Here is a 26,556-nt window from a genome sequence, read left to right on the forward strand (position 1 = left end):
AATAGATGAAAGGATCAAGAAATTTGTTATATATGCAGAGTGGAAATTTATTCATCCATTAAATGAATGATATTGTATCATTTATAAAGAAATGGAAATACTTGGAGTAAAATATGTTAACTGAAGTAAGTCAGGCCCCGAGAGACACAGGATATTATTTTTCCCTTATATGTAGGAGCTAGATTTTTGCTTACAAACTCAAAAATATATACATTGAGTGGTATGCAAGTGTGTACAAATGTATTAAATGAAAAAAGGTTGATTCATAGGACATCTCAAATAGCATAAATCCTTACAAAGGCAAAATCAATGTTCAGTGAAATAAATTACTGGGAAATGGATACTGGAAAAGAGTAAGGTGAAGTCAAAGTGAAAGGGGTAAATAAATGAAGAAGAGAAGAGGGGAAAATGAAGGCATGAATCTGATATATATACTACAAAATTAACAAGAGTGAGAGAAAGAGTGCAGAAGGGAATGATGGGTAAGAATGTTGAAAGGAGTGTCATTGATCAACATACATTGTATTCATAAATTGCTTTGTTAAAGGGAAGATACTTTATATAACTATTTAAAGATAGTAAATATTAAAAATCACTATATTGACAAAAATTCTATAGTGAATATCAATTATTAAAATAGGGTAGCCCAAGAAAATATAATTCTCACCTACTCTTCCCAAATTTCAGAAAGCTTGGAGGATTAAGCTCATTTCATTGGACTTTTCAGGAAAGAATATTCTCTCATTATGTCTATGTCCAAGTATATAATATATAGATTTTTTTTTGCCAGTTCTGGGGCTTGAACTCAGGGCCTACGCTCTGTCCCTGAACCTCTCTGTGCTCTAGGCTAGCGCTCCACCACTTGAGCCACAGTGCCACTTTTTTCTTTTTCTGAGTAGTTTATTGGAGATAATAGTCTCATGGACTTTTTTGCCTGTGCTGGTTTCCAGTCTTCAGATCTCAGCCTCCTGTGTAGTAAGGATTACAGGTGTGAGCCACCAGTGCCTGGCTCAATAATATTATTTATAGATTAATGATGAAAAATTTTATGATTTGGAGGAATTACAATTCATATAAAAACTTAGGAACAATAACTGAATGTTTGAAGTAAAACAAGGAAGCTAGAAAGTTAGGGTTTTCAATGTAAGCACTATTTTGTCACATGAACCTTTCTGGATTATCAAGTGTTTATCAAGGGTTGTTGCTAAGGCCTGGCCACAGCCTGTTAGCTCCATGCCTAATAGCTTAGCTAGTCCTTTTTTTTCAGTCCATCTAGGTACTTTGGTTCCATTTGGATATTATACTGCACCTTAATAATTCTTAGGAAGTGGAAAACAGGCCTGGGAACACACACACTGAAATGCTTATTGATGTAAGCAAGATAAAACTCAATAATGAGTGTGCAATATAAGATAACATATTTACAAATCAGGAATGTCACAAAAAAAACTGGGCACCAGTGGCTCATGCCTGTAATCATAGCTACTCAGGAAGCTGAGATCTGAGGATTGCAGTTCAAAGCCTGCCAGGGTAGAAAATCCATGAGACTCTTATCTCCAATTATCTACCAGAATACCGAAGTGGTGATGTGGCTCAAGTGGTAGAGCGCTTGCCTTGAGCTGAAGAGCTGAAGGACAGCGCCCAGGCCCAAAGTTCAAGCCCCATGACTAACAAAAATAATAAAAGTCACAAAAGTAATATATATGGTGATCTTCAATTAAGTAATCACTTACTACTCATCAATATAACTATTTTCTGTTGGTGATTCTTGGTCATGTATTCTTCCTTGTGTAATATTCAGATTACAACTGAAATTTAAAATTTAGCACTTACAACTTTGTAATTTAAGTAACTTTAGAAATTTTCTACTCTGATATGTCTCACTTTTCATTGAGTTTAAGAAACTTTTAGAAGGTCTATTAGGCATAAGATCCTTCCATAGCTCCCTTTTATGGTAATTCTCATTCCTTTTCTCTTGAGTAAATAGACATCCTCATAACCTGAACTGAGGCCTATGAGCCAAATACCCTAGCTGCATGAAGCCACTATACTAAAACTACTTTGAATGCCACCTCCCCCACACCAATCACACAGAATTGCTAAGCCATTGTGACTATTAACAAGTATCCAAGGCAACTGATGTTTTCAACACTTTCTGACTCACTTGAGTTTGTGCTTCTGTTATGTTCTTTTCAAATACTTTTCTGTAAGTAATCGCATTTATACTAAAGCTATTTTTATATTTTTATCACAGGTGGAAATTTCAATAGCTGAAAAGATATCACAGGCATCTCCTTTCCAGAAGGAAGACACCACACAAGTTATATTGTATATTTACCTTTAATGTTACAACAGATCTAATACAACTATGTAGTATACTAAATATTGCCATGTACTCATTTTTTATTTCATTATGTAGACAAAAATTAACCTTGTTAACATGCATTAATTTATAATTATACTATAAACTATCACATAGCCAAGATTATTATATACATGTTCATATCAGTCACTGTAATTTTTGTCTTTGAGATACATGATTTGTGTCAAAATATTTGTAGATATTTATTAAAATTTACATTCAAAATGTAACTCATACTTCAGGCTATGGACTCTGAGTGATATGTCTTTCAAGAACTATTACCAAACTATTATATAAAATTGTGGTGTTTTTCAGTTAGATACTTAACTTGGATTCATATTAAAGATGAATAATTTGTATTTTAAGACATTACTTTGGCATTTAGCAAATTTCTTTCTGTTCCTATGATCCAGTAATACAATAACACAATAAGGGTGTTCATTTTTATTTATTTTCTCTGTCTGAAAATTTATTTCTTAAAATACTGTGAACTACTTTTTGTGATGAGCGCACGTGTGTGTGTGTGTGTGTGTGTGTGTGCGCGCGCGCGCGTGTGTGTGTGTGTGTGTGTGTGTGTGTGTGTGTGCTGGTCCTGGGGATAGAACTCATTGCCTAAGCTTTGTCACTGAGCTTTTATGTTCAGATAGCACTCTATCACTTGAGTCACAGCTCTACTTCCAATTTTGTGATGGGTATTTGGAGATAAGTCTCATGGACTATCCTACTTGGGCTGGCTTTGAACGGTGATCCTCAGCTCTCAGATTTCTGAATAGCTAAGATTACAGATGTGATGCACCAGCTCCTGGTTATGTGATTATACTGGGACTTCTTTTCCCACTAAATTACCTACAGGGCAATCACAAAAACTGGAAAGTTGAATGAATAATTAAATTAAGTAAACAAGAGTTTAGAGTCTACTCAAACAGTATGGACAATAAAATGAATTATAAAATATTCATGCAGGCGCTTCTATCTCCCTTTCTATCTGCCTCACTCATTTTTTAACATAAACATAGATATTGCAGAGAAGTTTTCAGTAGTTTTCACAAAAATTGATTTAGGTGTCATACTAAAAGGTAAACTATAAAATATATCTGCTCTGGTTTTCACCAGAACTTACTTTTACCAATGATGCACTGTTCTTATCATCAGTTACTGTAAAAAAAAAAAAAATAAGGTATCATCCAGAAGTAATGACATTGTTAATCTTTGTTTACTATTAAACTTTTATAAATCAGGGCAAAAATTGTTGAGTGTTGATTCTACTATAATTTGATGTGGGGTGTGGAAACACTTGCATCATTAAGATAATCAGACAGTTCCTTAGTTGCTATTAAGGACCAAGGAAAGACAAAATAGAGAGAAAATATGCCAGAGCCATCAATCACAGCTCTGTGATCTTCTTTCTGTGACTAGTCCATTAGTAGTTACTCAGAAATTGGTGGAAGTAGATATCCGTACATACCCATGAGGGATCTTAGTTATGCCTCCTCAATTTCTTGTGAGATGTTACCATTTGAGAGCCTAAATCAAACAAGAGAATTAAACAAAACATCCTGAAGAAGTAGTCACAGAAGCTAGTAAAAAGACTTTTGACTCTCACAGACTTAAAATTGAGTTTGGCAAGAGCTTTAAGAGCCTCAGTTGACATAAAGGTAACATAATCTGCTTTATTGGAGTACAGTAATCTTTATATCACCTAACTAAAAAAATTTGAACATACTTTTTATACTTTGAAAGGCCATAAATTATATCTACATGAACATTCTTTGTAAATACATCATCATCCCCATCTGATATAATGTGTAATCAGTTTAGTAAAGTGTTAAAAATGGCTGTTTAACTTGATATTATTAAATTTCTGTCTTGTGAAAACGTTTGGTAATTTTATGTGCCAAATAATGTAAGATGTTTTATTTCTTCCATACTCTAGAAAAATCATGAAGCAAATACTCTGAAAAATTTTGAAAATCTTATGAAATTCTTCTGACAGAGGACTTTTTAAGGGATATATTTTCTGTTTTGAGCATAACACATTCCATAGTGTGTTATATTTTAAAATATATCTTATTATATAAATAGTTGTACAAAAGCATTGCCATTCAACACATCAGTTTTTAATAACTGTATTTTTCTCTGAAAACTCACAACATCGATTTTGAAAGAATCAAAGTAATTACATATACAAGTTTTATATTCTTATTTTACTACTAATTACAGCCTTTCTTTATCACTACATGAATTATTGCTTCATATCTTTTGTTTTCCTTGTGTTTTAAGACAGATTCTTGCTTTGTAACTTCAAACAGTTTAGCATAAACTGGTTTTGTATGAATTATCCTCCTGCTTCAGCCTCCAGGGTGCTGAGAATACAAATACGTGCCACTCTGCCTGGCTTAGCAGTGGAGTCCACTACCTCTCTTTTTCCTTAATTACCATTAGACTTGACATATAAGAACAGCAAGTACACTAATGTACATGGATAACAATGTACTTTTTATGTGTATGTGCTTCTATAGATCTTAGTTTACTTGTGTGTATAAGTTCTAGTGTGAGCTCACCCATTGATCATTTACATCAAGGCTTTAAATTTATATTTTCCCTTTTATTGCTAAATAGTTTTTTTAATATGATGGATGTATCACAAGTTATTTAAGCCTTAACCCACCTAAAGGTGTTTAAGCTGCTTCCAATTGGGATAAATGCCTAGTAGTAGAGTTACTACATCACATGCTAGTCAGATTAATTTATAAAAATATATCTATAATTCATTTGAGGGTAAGAATCATTTTACTCTCCCACTAGGAATGCATAAGTGATATATTTTCTTAGTATCATTGCCAATATTTATGGATTTTTTATTTAGTTATTTTGATGGATATGTAGTGATATCTAAATCCTGCATTAACTTGAATTTCTGTTGTATCTAATATCAGTGTCACTATTTTTTTTATTATTGTGAAAATACCATACAGAAGGGTTACAATTACATGGGCAAGATAGTGAGTACATTTCTTATCAAGCATTGTAGCCTCCTCCTTTGTTTCCCCATACATCCCTTTCCCCCTGCACCCCCTTGCCCCACACCCCTTACCACCCTACAGCCCCATACCCCCACCCTCCACCCTGCCAAAGTTGTAAAGTTCGTTTTACCACATAACGACTTGTACATCTCATTGTTGTAATGGGTCCACCTGTAACACTATTTAAACAGTTTGTTTTTCCCTTCCCCTCCACAAATTATATCAACATCAAATACAGTGAAAGCAGGGCTTAGTGTCACTATTTTTAAGACCTATTTTCTCTATGCATATTTCCTTCCCTGGAAGGAATATATATTCTGACAATTTGTAGTTGGTGTGTGTGTGTGTGTGTGTGTGTGTGTGTGTGTGTGTGTGTGTGTGTGTGTGTGTGTGTGTGTGTGTGTGTCTGTCTGTCTGTCTATCTGTCTGTCTGTCTGTCTATCTGTGTATTTATGCACATGTACATCTTAAACAAGGAAGACTGATTTCTCCCATTTGTTATTTTTGTCAAAATGGACATAGCTTTTATAGATTCTTCATATTTCTATATAAATTTCAAAAGAATCTCAACACCAAAATTTCTCTCTGTGATTTTAAAGGCAATTTTGATGGTTCTATTTATCAATCTGAAGAGAATTGACAAATTTGCAAATTTTCCAGTCTCTAAACATGAAATGTCTTTCCTTTATAAATATATTCATCTCATTTCATCAGCATATTCTTTTACGTAGAAAATTTTACATATGTTTATTTTGAATATTTATGCCCAAGGAAGCCTTTGGGGGCAATTATAACTATCATATGTTTTTAGATTCTGAAACCTCTTCTTTGTTAGAATTACATCATGACTGGCTGTAATATTTATCTTGCATTCTACAATCTAGCTTATCAAGCCATACATTGTAGGAGTAATTTTTGTTGGTAGTGGTTGTCATGGAGCTTGAACTTAGAGCTTGGGCTCTGTCCTTGAGCTCTTTTGCCTAGGACTAGTGCTCTACCATTCTGGGCTACAGCACCAATGATTTTTTTCTTTTATCTTCTCTCTCTCTCTCTTTTTCTCTCTCTCTTTCTTTCTTCCCTTCCTTCCTTCCTTCCTTTCTTCCCTTCCTTCCTTCCTTCCTTTCTTCCCTTCCTTCCTTCCTTCCTTTCTTCCCTTCCTTCCTTCCTTCCTTCCTTCCTTTCCTTCCTTCCTTCCTTCCTTCCTTCTTTCCTTCCTTCCTTCCTTCCTTCCTTTTTTTCTTTCTTTCTTTCTTTCTTTCTTTCTTTCTTTCTTTCTTTCTTTCTTTCTTTCTTTCTTTCTTTCTTTCTTCTTTCTTTCTTTTCTTTCTTTTCTTTCCTTCCTCCCTCCCTCCTTCCTTCCTTCCCTCCCTTCCTCCATTATCCCTCACTCTCTTTTCTTTCTTTCTTTTTTTCTTTCTTTCTTTCTTTCTTCCTTCCTTCCTTCCTTCCTTCCTTCCTTCCTTCCTTCCTTCCGTTCTTTCTTCTTTCTATCATTCTCTTTTTCTCTTTATTTCTCGTTTATTCTTTTTGTCTATTTTCTTTCCTTTTGCTGCTTTCTTGGAATTTCATTATAAACATCCAATTGTCTCAAAGTAGATATTTATTTCCTTACACTCTGCTTATATTTGTCTTACATATGCAGTACCTACTGTATAAGAGTCAAGAGACTAGGCATCATTATTTTTTTCACCAATAAAGTATGATGTGGGCTATAATTTTGTTGTTGATATTCTAGATCAATTTGAGAATATTTTTAACTTTCTGAGATATCTAAACATAAATATGCATAAATTTTGTAAAATATTTTATTGATAAATAGGATTATGCGATCATTCATTTTATGAAGTTAATCAGATAGACTATCTTAACTAATTTAAGTCTGCTGAACCCAAAGGGTGCATGATTCTTTGCAAATACTGCTAATCTCTATTTGTTAACATTTAGTTAAGGATTTTAGAGAATATAATCATGATGAATATTGGTTTACTTTAATAATTTTTGACACTAGCTTTTTCTAATTTCCATTCAACTTAATTATCCTACCTTTAAAGACAATATGGTTGTTTATTCTATGTTATGGGACTTATTATTTAAGCTTTTTTTTGATCAGCTATAGAACTTGAACTCAAGACTTGGGCAATATCCCTGAGCTCTTTTGTTCAAAGTTGTACCCCTTTGAGCCACAGCTTCAATTTTTGTTTTCTGGAAGTTAAATTGAGATAAAGTCTCATGAACTTTCCTCCCTGGGAAGGCTTTGAACCTCATTTCTCAGATCTCATCTTCCTGAGTAGCTAGGATTGCAGGTATGAGCCACCCAAGCCTGGATTATTTCTTTTCTAAATATTTAATAATTTATTTTTAGTAAAATCATCTTTGAAAAACAGTTTTGGTAGTATCTTCCAAGTACACTCCTACTTACCTAAAAAGTCATAGGAATTTATTCTATTTTAATTTGAGTTTTGGGAGATTGGATTTTGAGAGTAACTGGTCTCTTTTCACTATGTAGAGAGTTGTTCCAGGTATTTCAGTAGTTCTCCATGGATTTCTGGAGCTTGGTATGCTATCTGATTCTTCCTTCCTTTCTCTTGTAATATGTGATTTGTTTTCCTCCTTTTAAAAACAATAATTTTCAATATTTTCAAAGAATTTGCTGTATGTATCTTTTTCAGTATTTCTAGTTTGATTAAATTTCAAATTTACAGTTCTTTTATTCTCTTTCTATATGAACCTCCTTTACCTAGATATCTATGTCTTCTCCAAGACCAGGGAAATTTTCAGCGCTATTTTACTGAATAGGCTTACCATATCTGTCTTTTTCTTCTCTCTGGGTTCATAATAAGAAGAAATATTTATTTGTTTAACTGTACCTCTACTGTCGTCATTGTTCATGTGATGAGGATAATAATCATTATTATTTGATTATTCTGTGATATTATCAAAGAACTTTTGACACAGTTTAGATATTTTTTCCTCCACTTGATCTAATAATCTGATGGAAGTTCAATTGTGCATTTGTAATTGAACCTAACGATTTCCTCATTCCCTTATCCTTTTTGCAAGATTTTTCTATTTTTCCTGATTTCCTCTTACTTATCATCTTCCTAATCACATTAATTCCTAGCATTCTTTTGAATCTCTCTGAGCCTTCTTGTAGCCACTCTTTTCAATTCTTTACTGGACATTTCATGAACAGTGTTCTCTTCGAGATCTGTCACTAAAAAGTCACTGGATTTAATTGGAATATCTTGTTAACTTGTTTGTTTAGATTGTTCATGACTATATTGAGATTTATATGGCTGGTGGACCAGTTATTCCTACACTTTTCATATTAACAGCTCTCTCATGAAGTTATGTGTTGGAGTGGCATTTTAATATGCAATACTGACTTTGTATTCAGCTAGGCTGGGGAAGGGGATACAGTGTAGTCTCCTTATAAATGATTTGGTTATAATGAGGGTCACATGGGTTGTAGTGGAGCCAGGGCCCCCACTGCCTCTGACATGATTCAGGATTGGGTAGACTTTGGTGGTCCATTTGGCCCATATGGGTGTGGAGCAATAAGGGGTTGAGATGGAGTGCACACTGTATGGCTACCCAGCAATGGGAATGGTGTTGGCATTACAAAGGTGGTGGACATTTTTCTACTGGATGGGAATAAGAGCTCTGGCTGATCAGTAGGTCTTAACTGATAACTTCTAACCTGTTTAAATTCATTGTCATTTGCCTACATATAACCTTCACTGGCATAAGAATAAAGATATGCTTCCCACCTATTTGGAATGAATGTTCCAATACCCCATTCAATCTTCTCTATAAAAGCCCACTAATTTAAGATTAATTTGCATTTTAACGTTGCTTATTTCTTTTCTTTGTGATAATGAAGCTATAAAAACTTATCAGAACTGGGGCTTGGAAGGTGGCTCAGTGGTAGAGCGCTTGCCTTGCATGCATGAGGCCCTGGGTTCGATTCTTCAACACCACATAAGGAAAAAGAAAAAAGCCGGAAGTGGTGCTGTGGCTCAAGTGGTAGAGCGCTAGTCTTGAGCTGAAGAGCTGAGGGACAGTGCCCAGGCCCAGTGTTCAGGCCCCACGACTGGACCTCCCCCCACCCAAAAATAAACCTATCAGAACTGAATGGAGATATACGTAAATAAAGTGAAACTTCAGAGCAGCTCTGAAATGATTAAGTATATAACCTTGCTCAGAATCATAATAAGTATCTTTGCATGGAAATTATGTTATTTTATACCTCTCAATTAATAGTTGTATATTGGAAGTATACATAACAAGGACAACAAAAAGAAATGGCTTTTTGAGGGAAATTTTCTGATTTGCATTCAAAATAATGATTCTTTTTTTACTATGAAAATAGAATCAGGAAGAATTTTTTGAGAGGAGGCTATTATTTTAGTGTATATACTTCAGAAACACAAAATAACAAGAATATCTTGAATATGGAAGCAAGGAGAATTAGTTGGTAAGATTTCCAGGCTTTGCCTACAAAGATAAAGGTATTTTGTTATTTGATAAAGGAGAGTTCTGTTCTATTTATTGTCTATCTAATTCTCACTTGATCTATCTATCTACCTGCTGTCTGTCTTTCTCTCTCCATACCTATCTACTGATCTTTTAACTACATAAGGAATGAAGTAAAAGGAAAAAAAAACACCTCTATCCAACAAGCTAGTGAGTCAAACTGAGTCTAGCAACTTCTTTTTAAAATAATTTTTGTTATATTTGCATATTTTAAATCATGTGTTTATTATTGTTATATTTAGTGGTACAAAGGAACTTTAATTTGATATATTACTCTGTGAGTGCAATGGATGTTGATGCAACCCATCATTCGCTCTATTCCCATCTATCCCAACCCACACACTCCCTCAAGTTACCTGTATCTAGAAAATTCTACCATTGAACACATGTTGATTAGAAGAAACCTGGTAATTGAAGGGATTTCTGCAAATAATATTCTTTACTAATTTTTTTACTGAGCACAGGCATATTCAAGTCTAGGGCTACACTTAGGAATATATTTTTAACATTGTTGAGTTCTCATTTTTTAAAGCTTGATTTTTATCATTGCCTTCTTAATATGTCCATTAAGGAGTAGTGAATGTACAAATTTCACATGAGAAGCAGAGTTAATACAATCCCTGGCATACTATATTAGGAAGGCAGACATTCTTTCTTTTCACAGACTATGGCATTATTGGAAAGAAAATGCTAGTATAAAGCATGGTTTATAGTGTATTGGAAATGGGGAATTTCCAATGGATTTCCAAGAATATGTGCTTTTTATTCTATATAATTCTCTTCCTTCATCTTTTCCTGTTTTATATTTATGTTTGAATATACCTCATCATCATAATTTTTATGAATTACCATTAGGATTTATGTTTTTCAAGAAACATTGAAGTTAAGTTCAGAACTTAACTTCTACATCTACACTTCATGTTCAATATGTACAGAATATAGCTAGTTGCATTATTTGGATTGAATTAATCAGGCTTGAGTTTTTGTCCCCTACAACCTTATAAGCATATGCTGAAGGGCAAGTTAGACATATTTAGGGAAAGCCCATATCTAATTCATTCCAGCACACCTGCTTGGCATCTTCTCCTTATCTTCCCTGTATTCCTGCTGACTACAATTTTACTAATCCTCTGACCTCATGAAGAGTGCCAGGGGCTGGCATGCGTGAGCAGCATGAAATCAAATGTGCCATATTGTTTAGCATCTGTTCCAAACTCCCTGTGAAGTTTTCTTTGCAAACAGCGTAGGGCTGTCAGCTTCAATCAGTGTGGTAGTGAACTCCAGTCCTATGCATTAGGCTTTATCTAGGCTTACTCTTTGTATGATCATACCTACATATGGAGCACTTGAGTAGACAATGGATATATTTAATGTGAGTACACTCATGTTACCAATAGTGTGATTCTGTCCTAATCTTTACATGAGAGTTTCATGGGAACTGAGAGTTAAGAATGTTTCTCATAACTCAGCAATCACTTTATGTCTACTATTCTCTTTGAATTGCTTCAGCAAAGTCTTCCTTGAGCATTACCTTAATCTTACATTTGTTGAAATAATAACATTTGACATTTCCCTTCTCTGCCTCAACTTAGAAAAATGTATAAACAAGATGCAGGGCCCTGGAATCAAATACAGTGAAAACAGGGGTTATACCATGGGGAAGAACATACAAAAGAAACAAAAAAAATCACTTAGTACATTATAAATACATTAAAAACAACAGCAAGAAAGAAAACCTCTATATCCCTATCTTGGGGTTAATTTTGCTTAGCACCATTTTATATGTTCATATATACATAGCTTTTGACCTTTTCTGCTTGTCCTGGACATATACTAGTTATTGCAAATAAGGGAAACCATGGGACCTATGTTTCTTTGGGCCTGGCTTCTTCATGTATGCTGAAATAAGGATACAGGTTGACCCATTGTAACAATGAGAAGTACAAGACACTATGTTGAAAACCAACTTTACAACTTGAGGGGAGGGTAGCAGGGAAGTAGGGGTTGGGTAGGTGGGAAGGAAGGGATGGTAAGGGAAAAACAAAGGAGGAGGTACCAATGCTCCATAGGAAATGTAACTGTAACCCCTCTGTACAGTATCCTTACAATAAAAAATGCATACTAAAAATATTCTAAGAAGGAGGAATGGGGTGAAAGAGAGATAGCCTTGGTTAAGTTTGATTAGAGTCTATTTTAGATATGTATAGAAATATCACAATTAAATCTTCCCCTAGTACAATGAATAGATGTTAATAAAATCCTTCAAAACAGAAAAAAATAACATTTGAATATATTAGTGCACTTTTATTTCTAAAATTTGTAATGCATATTGAAATGGGATCTATTTGCTTTTTTTTAATTGTGAAAATACCATACAGAGTGGTTAAAATTACATGGGCAAGGTAATGAGTACATTTCTTATCAAGTGTTGTAGCCTTCTCCTTTGTTTCCCCATCCCATCCCTTCCCCCCTGATCCCCACCCAATCTTCCCTACTCCCCATCCCCCCTCCCCACCAAAGTTGTAAAGTTCGTTTTGGACATAAGGACTTGTACATCTCATTGTTGCAATGGGTTCACCTGTATCCCTATTTAAAAGATTTGTTTTTCCCCTTCCCCTCCACAAATTATACTGACATGAAATACAGTGAAAGCAGGAGTTATAATTTGGGGGAGGGACATACAAAGCAACAAAGAAATAATCTTATAAATGTGTTAGAAACAATTACATGAAAGAAAAAAAACATTTGAATACATATCTTAGGGTTCATTTCGCTAACATCACCTTATCTGACTTTTTCTGCTTGATTCAGACATATTTCTTATCAAGCATTGTTGCCTCCTCTTTTGTTTTCTCTCAGAAATGGTAATTAAGAAAAATTTACCTGTATTGAATTGGGTAATGGCTAAATTTTAGGATTTCAACAAATAAACAATTTAAATATTTAAACATCTAATCTTCCAGATGCTTAACCATAAAGATATTAAAATAAATATGTTCACATTGTATAATATATCAAGTCCATTTATGTTAAACGTATTATATTTATATTAAATATAGTCATAATATTAAACATTATAATTTATATATAATCATATAATCATAAAATAGTTTGTTCCAATGATGTCTAAGTACAAGATTTAACATGCATATTTCATTAACCTAAAATATAAAAATAACATATTTCTTTTTCAAATCAGTCCCAAAATATCAATAAACTAAGTGGCTCATGTCTGTAACCATAGCTACTCAAGATGCTGAGATCTGAGGATCATAGTTCAAAGCCAGCCCAGGCAGGAAAGTCCGTGAGACTCTTATCTCCAAAAAAACTACTCAGATAAAAGCAAAAGTGGCACTGTGGCTCAAATGGCTCAAGCCTTGAGCACAGAGAGAGGCTCAGGGACAGAGCCCAGGCCCTGAGTTCAAGCCCCATGACTTGCAAAATAAATACATTCATAAACAATATAAATTTATTACTAATTTACAAATATTTCAGCATGCAAATGTTTACATTATAATTTCTAATTTAAATTTTATTAATTCTAGTTTTTGGAAAAATCTTGTCTGAATCTCTTTGATCATGCTTTTATTTGTTAAAGATTTCAATTGAATGGATCTAAATTTTTGGTTGCGTTGTATCCCTTGCATTCATATTTTTTACAGGAGTCTTGAATGCCCACCCATTAGAAGCAATCATTTCATTACACTGATGTAGAAGCACTCCTAGGAAATCTCAGAAAGTATAATGAAGTTGATGAAAGTGTAGCCTGTAAGTTAACTACTGAGAATTGCACCAGATAAGAACCAAGACCATTATTATTAAGAGAGGATCACATAGAAGCAATACCTTCTTTCATTTGACCATATAAAAATATTTAGTGAAAGGAACTCCAGGAAGTGGAAACAATTGTTTTCTTTTTCCTTTTTGCTGTTTTGGTTTTCATTTGGTTTTGTCTTGTTTATTTATTTTTCTGTCATTGGGAGGATAAGGGGGACACAGAAATGATGGGACAATGGATGATCAAATGCTTGAAAGTGACCTACACAACTTGTGAGTGAGATAGGAAGACAAAACCAGGTGAGGGCTAGGGAAGGGGTGACATTGTTCAAAAAGAAATATACTCTTTCTCTGACTTACATAACCATTGCTCTTATGCATATCACCTGTACAATAACAACAAATTAAAATTTTAAAACAAGTAGTTATATGATTTTGAAATTCAACAAATTAAACTTTTTATCAAGAATGAATTGTAATAATGCTAAAATGATGATCAGGACACTTCACTAGCAGTTCAATTAATTCTAACAGTCTAGTAGTTTCCTAAAAAAAATTTGAAGTAACTCCAACAGTTATGAAGATGATACAGAGGATCAACATGGAGTTGAGGAGGTTCCTGGCATAGATAATAAAGATTCCTTTTCTTTCTTTTCTTTCTTTTCTTTCTTTTTTGCACCTCTTTCAAATGATATAATTTCTACTAGTTACATTCATTTTTTTACTAACATTCAAATCAATATAACAGAAGCAAGAGGAGGAAAAAATGCAGCCATAGGACATCTAATGACTATTTTATGAAACTAAGAAGATTGATGGGAAGGACTTGGGTTAGGAAAGAGAGAAGTACAACATCATTAAACATGCTTTATCCTTATAACCAGATATGTTGAATGGTATCTTCTTTGTACAGCTACTTAACCATAATCAAATTATAATTTCAAAAAAGTATATCCAGCATTTATAGATATACATATATATGTTTTTTGTTGTTGTAAAAGTACTGTATAGAGGGTTTGCTGTTACATAAGTAATGCAGAATTTTTTGAAAGTATGGTGTTTTTTTAAATAACATTTTATTGTGAAAATACAGTACAGAAGAGTTACAATCACATGAGCAAGGTAATAAGTACATTTCTTATCAAGCATTGTTGCCTCTTCCTTTGTTTTTCCCCTACCATCCTTTCCCTCCCATCTTCCCCCCTAAATTGTAAAGTTTGTTTTTCTCCATAACATCTTGTACATCTCATTGTTGCAATGGGTCAACCTGTATCCCTATTTAAACAATATGTTTTTCCCTTTTGCTCCCCAAATTATACCAACATCAAATACAGTGAAATCAGGGGCTATACCAAGGGGGAGGAACATAAAAAGCAACAAAAAATCATTTCGTACCTTATAAATATGTTAGAAACAATAGTTAGAACTTCTTATCTTGGGGTTCATTTTGTTTAAAATCATCTTATCTGACCTTTACTGCTTGTCTCAGATATATACTAGCTATTGCAAATAAAGGAAACCATGGGACTTATGTTTCTTTGGGCAGGCTTACTTCACTTAATATAATTTTTTCCAAGTCTTTCCATTTCCTAACAAATGGAGCAATGTCATTCTTTCTGATGGAGGCATAAAATTCCATTGTCTATATATACCACATTTTCATGATCCATTCATCTACTGAGGGGCATCTAGGTTGGTTCCATATCTTAGCTATGGTAAATAATGTTGCAATAAACATAGCTGTGCTGGTAACTTTAGTATGGTCTTGTTTGTGATCATTTGGATAAACGTCCAAAAGTGGGATTGCTGGGTCATAGAGTTAATCACTTGTAGAAAACTAAAGCTAGATCATTATATATCACCCTGCACCAGAATCAACTCCAAATGGATCAAAGACCTCGGAATCAAAGTAGACACCCTGAAAACTTTGCAGGACAGAATAGGAGAAACCCTAGGTCTACTTGGCATTGGCTGAAAATTTCTTAATAAAGACCCAGAAACACAACAAATCAAAGAAAGGTTGGACAAATGGGATTGCATGAAGTTGCAGAGCTTCTGCATGGCAAAGGACATAGTTAGCAAGAGTCAATAGAAAGCTCATGGATTGGGAGAAGATCTTCACCATCCATACAACAGATAAGGGTCTCATATCTAAAATATTCTTAGAACTGAAAAAATTAAATCCCCCATCAACAAATCCTCAAAGTAATAACTGCCCAATAAATAAGTGGGCTAAAGACTTACAGAGAAACTCCTCTGAAGAGGAAATAAGAATGGCCAATAGACACATGCAAAAATGCTCATCCTCTCTAGCTATAAAAAAGGCAAATCAAAACAACATTGAGATTCCATCTTACCCCCTAGTTAGAATGGTTATAATCAAGAACTCTTAATAACAACAGAAGCTGGAGGGGATGTGGCCAGAAGGGAACCCAACTGTATTGGTGGTAGTATAAACTTGTTCAACAACTTTGGAAAGTAGTATGGAGGGTCCTCAGTCCTCAAAAGACTCAACATAATGTAGAATTTTTAAGAACTGCAATTTAATGGCTTATAAACTGTAATGTCCAAGCCAGTAACTCATGCCTGTAATCCTAGCTGCTATGGTGGCTGAGATCTGAGGATTGCAGTTCAAAGCCAGCTCGGACAAGAACGTCTATGAGACTCCTATCTCTTATAAACCACCAGAAGATTGGAAGTGTGCTATGGCTCTAGTGGTAGAGCGCTAGCCTTGCACCAAAGAGCTGAAAGACAGTGCCTAGGCCCAGAGCTCAAGACCCCCAGCCAACCAAAACCCCCACAAAAACCAAAAAAATAAATAAAACCTGTAATTTCCTTAGTGACATTGTCATATACAAATTGGTAAGAATCAATAATCTTAGCCCTTAAATAACAATTTACTTATTTATTTGTTTGTTTATGTCTGGGTCCTTAAATAAAAATTTACTGGAAGTGGCACTATGGTTCAAGTGGTAGAGCTTTAGCTTTGAGCACAAAGTGGCTCAGGACAGTGCCCAGATCTTGAGTTCAAGCCCCACAACAGACAAAAAAAACAAATGAAATTTTATTAGGATCTATAAAAACAGTCTCTGTTGATTAAAGCATCTGTCACAATAAAAATGCTACATATTATACATGATATAAAGCCAGGTATAGAGGCTCAATCCTGTAACATTAACTACTAGAGATTGGGATGGAGAAATGGAAGGACCAGCCAGGGCAAAAAGAAATGTTTAAATTCTGTCTCAACCAATGGGTGAAAATGGTGTTGAATGGGTGACCTGATAGTTGAGTGAGTGGTTTGTGCTTGTGATCCCCAGCAACATGGGAACCATGAGGAGGATTACACATCAGAAGAGCCAGAGTAGAAAGTATAAAGTAAGAGCCCATCTCAAAAATGACGAATACTTTTGTATTCATCTGGAATGGTTCAAATGCTAGAGAGCCTGTCTTGCTAGTGCTAGGATAGGTTAAGTGTAGTAGTAATTATTTTGATGTTTGCATAACTGAAAACCAAAATTTCTTTAGTAATCAGTACAAGTAGCTTCGTATAGTTAAAGATAGTTTTTTTTAGTTTAAACTTGAAGAATATACTGAAATTTCTGAAGATATACTTGAATACCATTTTATAAATCCAAACATATAGGCACATATTCCTGTTACTAAAGCAAAGCATTCAAAATCAGAAAATGCTTAGATGATGCAGAAGAAAATATTTTCCCTGAATCTGAAAGCAATTTCAAAGAAGAGGCTGGATTACTTTTAAAAAGAATTAAATCTATTTGGAGTCTCTAGTAGGCAGAGGGTTGAGAATGGACTCCACAGACACAGACACCAACAGATTAACCACCTGTTACTGCTGTAGAAACTTCACAGAGTCCATAAGTGAAAGAGACAGACATAGAATTGACTTATGGCTTTAGCACTGTAGCATTGTTGAATAGGAACCATAGTGAAGACCGAAAGAGTTTATGGTTATTAAACTTTGTGAGAATGAAGTGGAATGGCATTACCTATCTATTCCAAGAAATGATAACACATTCAAGTTCAAGAAAAAAATCCAACAAGAACTGTACTTTAAAGCTGTTGTAGGCTCTGTCTGCCATGACATTTGTGTCTCATAATGTGTGTGTGTGTGTGTGTGTGTGTGTGTGTGTGTGTGTATGTGGTGGTTTTATATCACATAGCATTACTATCAAAATAGCACAGAAATGTGTTTAATCAACTTACTAGCAAAAATTTGAGGGTTATAATTTTTCTTTTTCAACTGTTAGATTACATCAAATGTCAGATGAAGTTATTTCACAGTTTCATCTGCAACTTAGCATAGTTTTCAATTCCCGTAGCAAACATACCCAATAAATTTTCTTCTCTAAATAAAAATTTATTACTTTCTTTTCTGAATTGTATTTGAATGCATCCAAAACATGTGAATTTAAAAACCACCTGATAAATATTATATTTAAATTTATGGCTAAGATAAAAATTATTCAAATATATTTTATCAAATAAAAGTCTTGGAAGGTCCAATAGAAAGCATTTGTCTTTATTTCATTTAATATTTATTCTACCATTGTGTGACAGTTTTATAATTTATGGTGGGCTATTATTTTAAACAAAGTATTTAAATGCATTTTTAATGTCTGAATAAACATCATTATTATATTAACTTGAGTAGTTCTCAGAATAGTCCTAGAATCATTTTGATGCAAGACAGACTTGCATAGTCCTGGATTTTCTTGCCGGCATGTAACTACATGCTTTCCAAAGGATTGTATGTTAGTACATAAGGAGAGCTGATACAAGCAAGAATGAAAGCAACAACAAAGCAGAAGAGGCAGCAAAAAGTGAGAAGACTCTGGTGCTATGAGCAAGGCTTGCTTCCTGATGGTAATTGTGTGGGGGAGAGGTTAATATTCCCCCAAATGCAGGGAGAACATAAGCACTGAACAGACTATTTGAATAAGGGAATACAACAGATGTGAAATGTGCCAAACAGATCCAATAAATGCTTGGGGATTCTGGTCAACCCATGGCAAAGCTACAGCCCATTGGGACCAGAAAATTTGTTTAACAGGATCCTAGCAGAGAACTTCCCAAACATGCAAAAAGATAGGCCTATTCAGATACAAGAACCTTTTAGAACCCCAAATAGAACAGACCAGAACAGGATATCCCACTGTCAGTTTATAATCCGCACAGGATCAATTCAGACCAAGGAAAAGATCCTTAAAGCTGTCAAGGAGAAAAGATCAATCACCTATAAAAGGAAATCAGTTAGAATCACCTCAGATTTCTCAGCAGAGACAATTAAAGCAAGAAGACCTGGAATGATGTATGCCATGCCCTAAAGGCAAACAACTATCAACCAAGAATACTGTACCCAGCTAAACTCTCCTTCATAACTGAAGGTCAAATAAAAACCTTCCATAGCAAAGAAAAATTGAAACAATATATTTCCACCAAACCATCCCTTCTAAAGATACTTAAAGATGTCCTACACATAGAAAACCAACAAGACCACAATAAAGGCCAAGAAATCACACCCAAACTGAGAATCCAAGAACCACAGGAAGAACCCAATTGCTGCAGCCCCCAAGAAGGTGGATTAAAGGGCAGGAACTCCCAAATACCTCTCAGTCCTATCTCTCAACATTAACGGACTTAACTCTCCAATTAAACGACATAGACTGTCTAGATGGATTAAAAAGCAAGATCCTTCTATCTGCTGCCTTCAGAAGTCACATCTTGGCCATAAAAACAAACACATTTTGAAAGTGAAGGGCTGGAACAAAATCTACCAAGCAAATGGCCCTCCTGAACAGAAAATTCTTAAGCTGTCAGATGAAAGTTACAAATCGAAGTTCTGAGGAGGCTGAAACTGACCTAACAGATACTAAAACAGACCTAGCTTGACTGCTCTCTTTAATTTTTTTCCTATCTGTGATGAGTGACTTTTTTCTTGTACTGCAAAATTTCTAAATGGGACCACATACTTAGTTTTAGAACTGTCATCTTGCACTATTTGCCTTCCATTTGTCTCATCAATAATACATTGACCAAATCAATATTTATTGATCATCTCATATTATGAAGATAGTTTTTCAAACATCAGAAATAACCAAACAAAAAGCCAGAATGTTTGACTGTTAAAGAAGACGTAATCTAAAACAGATCATCTTCCATGGGAGAAGGGAGTATTTGAAGGTTAGATCTCAAAAGTTTGGTCCCACATAGTGTAAACTGATTGAAGGACAATGTGTGTGGCTTTTACAATAATATCCACTGGATATCAGTGAATCTTGAACATTTCAGACTAATTCTGATAGCCATTGTTTTTATATTTTATTTTTGCCAGGCTTGAAGCTTGAACATAGGGCCTGGTCACTGTCCTTGAGCTTCTTTTGCTCAAGTATAGCACTGTACCACTTGAGCCACAGCACCACTTCTGGATTTTTCTGTTTATGGTTCTGAGGAATTAAACCCAGGGCTTCATGCATGCTAGCTAAGCATTCTACCACTAAGCAACATTCCCAGATCCACTCATAGCCATTTTAATATTGTATATATTTGGCTAAACATCTATCTGATCCATATTCTCCTTGTAAATATGAGGGAAGGAATTTAGTTTTTAATTTCAATATGACTCATGTATTATTTTATCTAAGGGACTTTACAATTAAAATGAAAGGAAAGCGAAAATAATATGTCATATCTCTTTCAAAATTCCTTGTGAATTCTCTAGTTTTATTTAGCAATAGTCTGATATGTTAGTCTACCAACACAAATTTTGTTTAATAATTTGTAATTGTGTTTTGCCTGTGAACTAACTATACAACTGAAGAAACATTATTTACCTAAAGCAGAATAAAGCATTTTATTTAGGGCTCAACACTTTTAGAATTATGTAACTTTGATTATTTTAATTTGAGTAGTAATGATTTCAAGAGCTGTGCTTGAGAAAAAAGGGGAAAGTTATGCATTTACCCTCATTTTTTGAATTGCAAGCAATATATAGAATAAAATTAGATTTCTTTCTCCTAAAAATACCATGCAACTATGGCATTATACATCTAATACTATGTTAATAAAATCATTATAACTGGCCTTACTAATAATGAAATGGCCGACAATAGAAATTCATTTTGTAGAGAAACATATCATGAATATTACTTGATTAGCAATGACATTTTATAATGCATGTCCTCCTGTATCCCACTTGAACTGCAATTACCCAAAATAATACTTAAGCATGAAGGAAAGATACCATAAAATTCCTAAATGTGTTATGCAAGTCTTTAGAATTTTCATGAAGATGTGTAAAATGTATTGGAATTGCATGACATTAATTATCTATTATCAGATATCATGTTATCCTCTGAAGACTACTGAGAATTTCACTAAGTTGAGTTTATAGTGGTGCTAATATTTCAAGATATTTCTAGAAGCATTTTTGAGAATGGACTAGGGGATACAGTCATGTATAATATGTATTTAAATAATACAAGTTAGAAAAAATTATATACTAATGTTATATATATGTAAAATATTTTCATGGGAGTCTGTGTGAAGGGGACATGATGATATGATATTTTTTGATAAAACATTTTTTAAAATATTTATTTTTTGTAGTTCATGATTTTTCTTTGTAGGAAATATATAAAAACATAACAATCTGTCAATAGAAAACTGTATTTTGGAGTAAGTAAACAATAATAAAATTGTGCTAAAATTAATGTAAAGAGAGAAAAAAATTCTAAAATTATGGATTTTATGAAGACTCCTTTGGGATCATAATCCTATGTAAACATAAACCACATTTAAAGGCAAAATTAATTTATCTAAAGGTAAGTTCTACCATTAGAATGTTTTACCATGCATAATTGTTTTCCTCAGGCTCCTAAGAGGATATACCAATTTCTTGGCACATAGAAGTACTTAAATAAAGGTTTTAAAATATAAAATGAAGGATATTTGGGGAAATACTTTTTATAATCTATGCCAACTGAAAGTCTCTTAAAATGTTGGACCTGGTGTATTCTTAAGGATATGATGTTGTCATGGGAAGTAGAATTGCTTAAATATAATTTCTCTGTTTCTAGTCTGTGCTCAAAATGTTGTGTTTATATATCTGTGTGTAACTTTGTTTACCAGTGTGTGTGTGTAAGCTCATGATGAGCATTTTAACAATGCCAGAGACCACTTTCATTTTTTTCCAATTCAACTTCATTTCCTTTTAGATTATGGTGAATATATAAGCACCACAATCACAAAAAATAGAAGCATTCCTATTAATGTTCCTCAGTCATCACTGATTGAACAAGAAGTGATTGCTAGCAAGCATTTCAGTTACTGAGAAGCAATGAAACATAACAAAATTTTCAAGTTAAAATGCTATGAGAGGGGGATTAAAACACTCCTCTGTGAACTTTGAATGTGAACTTTGTTGATATTGATATTGATGCATGCCTGTTCACTAGATATCACTTCAATGAAAACTTCACTGAAATTTACTGGACATCTATCACTTACCAACTTATTAGGCATCTATCATATACTGGGAGAAGTCCTTTCAAGTAATATTTAATGTAATGTTGGTAATTAAGGACAATCTAAAATTAAAGACATTTTCTCGAAATTGTTTTAGGACAAAAGAAAGGCAGTAACATTTTCTCCTGGATTTTCAATCAAATACTCAACAAACTGTTACCAGTGTAATTGAAATCCTTAAATATTAAACTGTAAATTAATCTAATCACATGGTATATTTGGTGAGTTTTCCCAAAACAAATAAGTCTTTAGAAGGAAAGCTCATAAACTTCTAAGTGAAGAGATTCCAGGCAGTATTGTAGAAGGGAACTGGAGAATCTTTCTTCCTCTTGGACCTCTGCAGTTCACTGATGCTGGACTACTGAACTCCCTCATGTGGTGAAGCCCAGAATAGGCCTGCAATTGTTTCCTCATCTCCACCACAATCCTTCACCCTTTTTTCAGACTCCTGTGCCTACTAAGGATTCACCTCAATACCAGAGATTCTGAATTCCGCAGGATACACTCAGTACCAAATCTGCCCTCAGCCATGATTGCCCTCCTCATTGCTTGGTTCTATTGATTTGGAGCTTGCTCAGTTCTACTATGAAGCTCTTGCTATGAATCAATTAGTTCACATATTGAGGTAAATGATTTATATTATGTATTATTTTATATTATTGATAAATTATTCTAGGGATATATATATATATATTTACATGACTTCCATTCTTTTCAAACATACATTTTCCCATGTTCATCAGCACATTAAAATATTTATTTTAGTAACTAATGGAGTCTTCAAATTGCTATTGTCTAGAATGATTACAAATATTGGGTGCATATATATGTATAAATGTAGGCATATAAAGACAATTGAATGCATGTGTCCCATATAATCAATCTGTCTTCGCAAGTATTATTGGATCTTTACACAAACATGGTTTGTATTTGATTTTAAGTCTACTCATGTCTGATTTCTTTCTGTAACCCAGAGTGAATGCTCCCTACTACCAATGCTGACTGCGAAGCTTTGACTTGCTCCATTGAAGACGGTTAATATGCTATATTCAAATTAAGTAGATGCTTGGGCTTAATTAGTCAGTTTTAAAAATCTCTTTACTGCATTTCATGATCATCTTTTTGCTTGTTTACTTCCAAAATTGGCTATTTACAAATGCCATCTAAATACTCCAAATGGATCAAAGACCTTGGAGTCAAAGTAGACACTGAAAACATTACAGGATGGAATAGAAGAAACCCTAGGTCTCTTTGGCACAGGCTGAAATTATCTTAATAGAGACCCAGAAATTCAACAAATCAAAGAAAGGTTGGACAAATGGGATTGCATGAAATTGCAGAGCTTTGCATGGCAAAGGACATAGCTAGCAAGATGAATAGAAAGCACACAGATTGGGAGATCTTCACTAGCCATACAATGGACAAGGGTCTCATATCAAAAATATACCTGGAACTCAAAAAATTAAATTCTCCAACAACAAATCCTCAAAGAAACAACTGCCCAATAAATAAGTGGGCTAAAGACTTAAAAAGAAACTTCTCTGTAAAGGAAAGAAGGATGGCCAATAGACACATGAAGAAATACTGAACTTCTCTAGCCATAAAAGACAGGCAAATGAAAACAACATTGAGATACCACCTCACCCTAGTTAAAATGGCTAGAATCAAGAACTCTAATAACAACAGATGCTGGAGGGGATGTGGACAGAAGGTAACCTTACTGCATTGTTGGTGGGAGTGTAAACTTGTTCAACCAGTTTGGAAAGTAGTATGGAGGTTCCTCAAAAGATTCCACACAGAGCTCCCCTATGACCCAGCAATCCCACTTTTGGGCATTTACCCAAATGATCACAAATAAGCCCACACTAAAGCTACCAGCACAGCTATGTTTGTTGCAGCATTATTTACCATAGCTAAGATATGTTACCAATCCAGATGCCCCTCAGTAGATGAATGGATCAAGAAAATGTGGTATGTATACACAATGGAATTCTATGCCTCCATTAGAAAGAATGACATTGCCCATTTTTTAGGAAATGGAAAGACTTGGAAAAAATTATATTAAGTGAAGTAAGCCAGGCCCAAAGAAACATAGGTCCCATGGTTTCCCTTATTTGCAATAACTAGTATATGTCTGAGACAAGCAGAAAAGGTCAGATAAGATGATGTTAGGTGAAATGAACCTCAAGATAAGTATTCCAATATTTTTGCTTTCATGCAATTGTTTCTCACATATTTATAAGATGATTTCTTTGTTGCTTTGTATGTCCCTCCCCCACGGTATAACCCCTGCTTTCACAGTATTTGATGTTGGTATAATTTGAGGAGGGGAAGGGGAAAAACAAATCGTTTAAATAGGGATACAAGTAGACCCATTGCAACAATGAGATGTACAAGTCGTTATGTGGAAAAATAAACTTTACAACTTTGGCGGGGGAAGGGGGGAGAGGGATGGGCTGGAGAAGGGGGAAGAACGGGGGAGATGTGAAGGGATGAGAAGGGATGAGAAGGGGAAACAAAGGAGGAGGCAACAATGCTTGATAAGAAATGTAATAATTATTTTGCCCATGTAATTGTAACCCCGCTGTACGGTATTTTCACAATTTTTATTTTAAAAAAGCATAACCAAAAGAAAAAATAATCGCGGAATTTCATCTCATTGAAAGTATCTTCTGGGGGCTGGGAAGGTGGCTCAGTGGTAGAGCGCTTGCCTTGCATACCTGAGGCCCTGGGTTTGATTCCTCAGCACCACATAAGCAAAAAGAAAAAAACCGGAAGTGGAGCTGTGGCTCAAGTGACAGAGCGCTAGCCTTGAGCTGAAGATGGGAGGGATAGCGCCCCAGCCCAGAGTTCAGGCCCCACGATTGGACCCCCCTCCCAAAAAAAAGAAAAAAAAGAAAGTATCTTCTGCATTGATCATTAGAATTTTCTGATTGCTCTGGAATTCTGTGCACAATGTGGATGATTTTACCTTATATTTTGTAGAAAATATTGTCTTCCAAAGATTAAGGCTCTTTTGTTTTTGGCTTTTAATTACTGGATATTTTTTCCAGTTCCTGTTTTGCAACCACATATTTATACTGAGGCTTTGATCAATGCTTATGTGCTTATAAGAACTAAGGGGGGAAAATTACACATTCGGAAGAGAAGAAATAATCCAGGAGGTAGAATGAGAGTGACAAGATATTCATTCATTCATTCATTCATTCAACACTTTTTTCTAGGTCCTTCCAAAATTGCTCTTAATGACATTCTTTAAGGAAGTAGTAATTTGGTTATTAAGCTTCTTGTTTGGGTGTAATGGTGGCTCATACCTGGCAACTTGGAAGGCAGAGATCATCAAGGGACTAATGGTTCGAAGCCAGCCTAGACAAAAGGAAGTTTATGAGACTCCATCTCATCCAACACCTAGGCATCATGCCATATTATGACACTCTCAGCTTTGGGGAAAGCTCAATGGCTAGGCACAGGGGAGTGTGACTCTTATCCCCATAGAGGAGCTAAGTAGTAGAAGCATGGTTTTATCCAGTCCAGGGAATAAAGTGAGACCCTATCTGCTTTGAAAATGATAAAAAGGAGGGAGGAGACATGTCTGGAATGGTAGAGCTCTGAACTTGCAAGCGAGAGGCCCTATATTCAATTTTGAAGGGTCCCCCAAATAAATAAATACACTTTGTTTATAAACTTCTTGAAAATAACAGAGCTCTGTGTATAAGCCTGATCAGAAGCAGAAATATATTTATCTTAAAAAGGAAGAAAACTAATGTAACCATTGAGGAAACGAATATATATGCACTCATAAAATAGAAACCTCTGTTATAAGTGTGTTGATGTATAAAAAGACTTTCGACATTTTTATAAAATAATTGAGGATATTTAGTCATGGCATATGTATTCAAGTTAAGTAGGAAAACTATTATATAAACTATTGCTAATTAAGTTACATTACACTGATTTCTATCACAATAAAACTAACAACTAGTCACCCAAAATTTCTTTCCTTCCAATATTCATTGAATAGTTCAGTGTAATTTATTTTTTGTTCCATTCCTGCGGCTTAAATTCATGGCCTGAGCTTCTTTGCTCAAGGTTAGTGCTCTCTCATTGAGCCACCGCTCAATTTTTAGTTTTTTTTGTGGAGTAGATTTTTAGAAGTAAGTATCTTACAGATTTTTCTGCCTAGGCTTGCTTTGAACTGCAACACTTGGATGTCAGCTTCCTAAATAGCTAGGATACAGTAATCAGCCAATGACTTCAGGCAGTTCAATGTAATTGTAATTAGAGGAAAATGAAACATCATTTGAAAAT

At 34.5% G+C, this 26,556-nt stretch overlaps 1 protein-coding gene across 1 annotated transcript in view; it reads right to left on the reverse strand.

Moving 5' to 3' along the window:
* The window catches only part of Sgcz (sarcoglycan zeta), an 874,745-nt gene that overhangs the window by 259,797 nt on the left and 588,392 nt on the right, over window positions 1-26,556 (reverse strand). The gene's annotated exons all lie outside the window — the stretch shown is intronic.

The sequence above is a fragment of the Dipodomys merriami genome, unplaced genomic scaffold (genome assembly GCF_024711535.1).
Source record: "Dipodomys merriami isolate MVZ:Mamm:240054 unplaced genomic scaffold, mDipMer1.0.p SCAF_12, whole genome shotgun sequence".
In the NCBI taxonomy this organism is placed as follows: Eukaryota; Metazoa; Chordata; class Mammalia; order Rodentia; family Heteromyidae; genus Dipodomys; species Dipodomys merriami.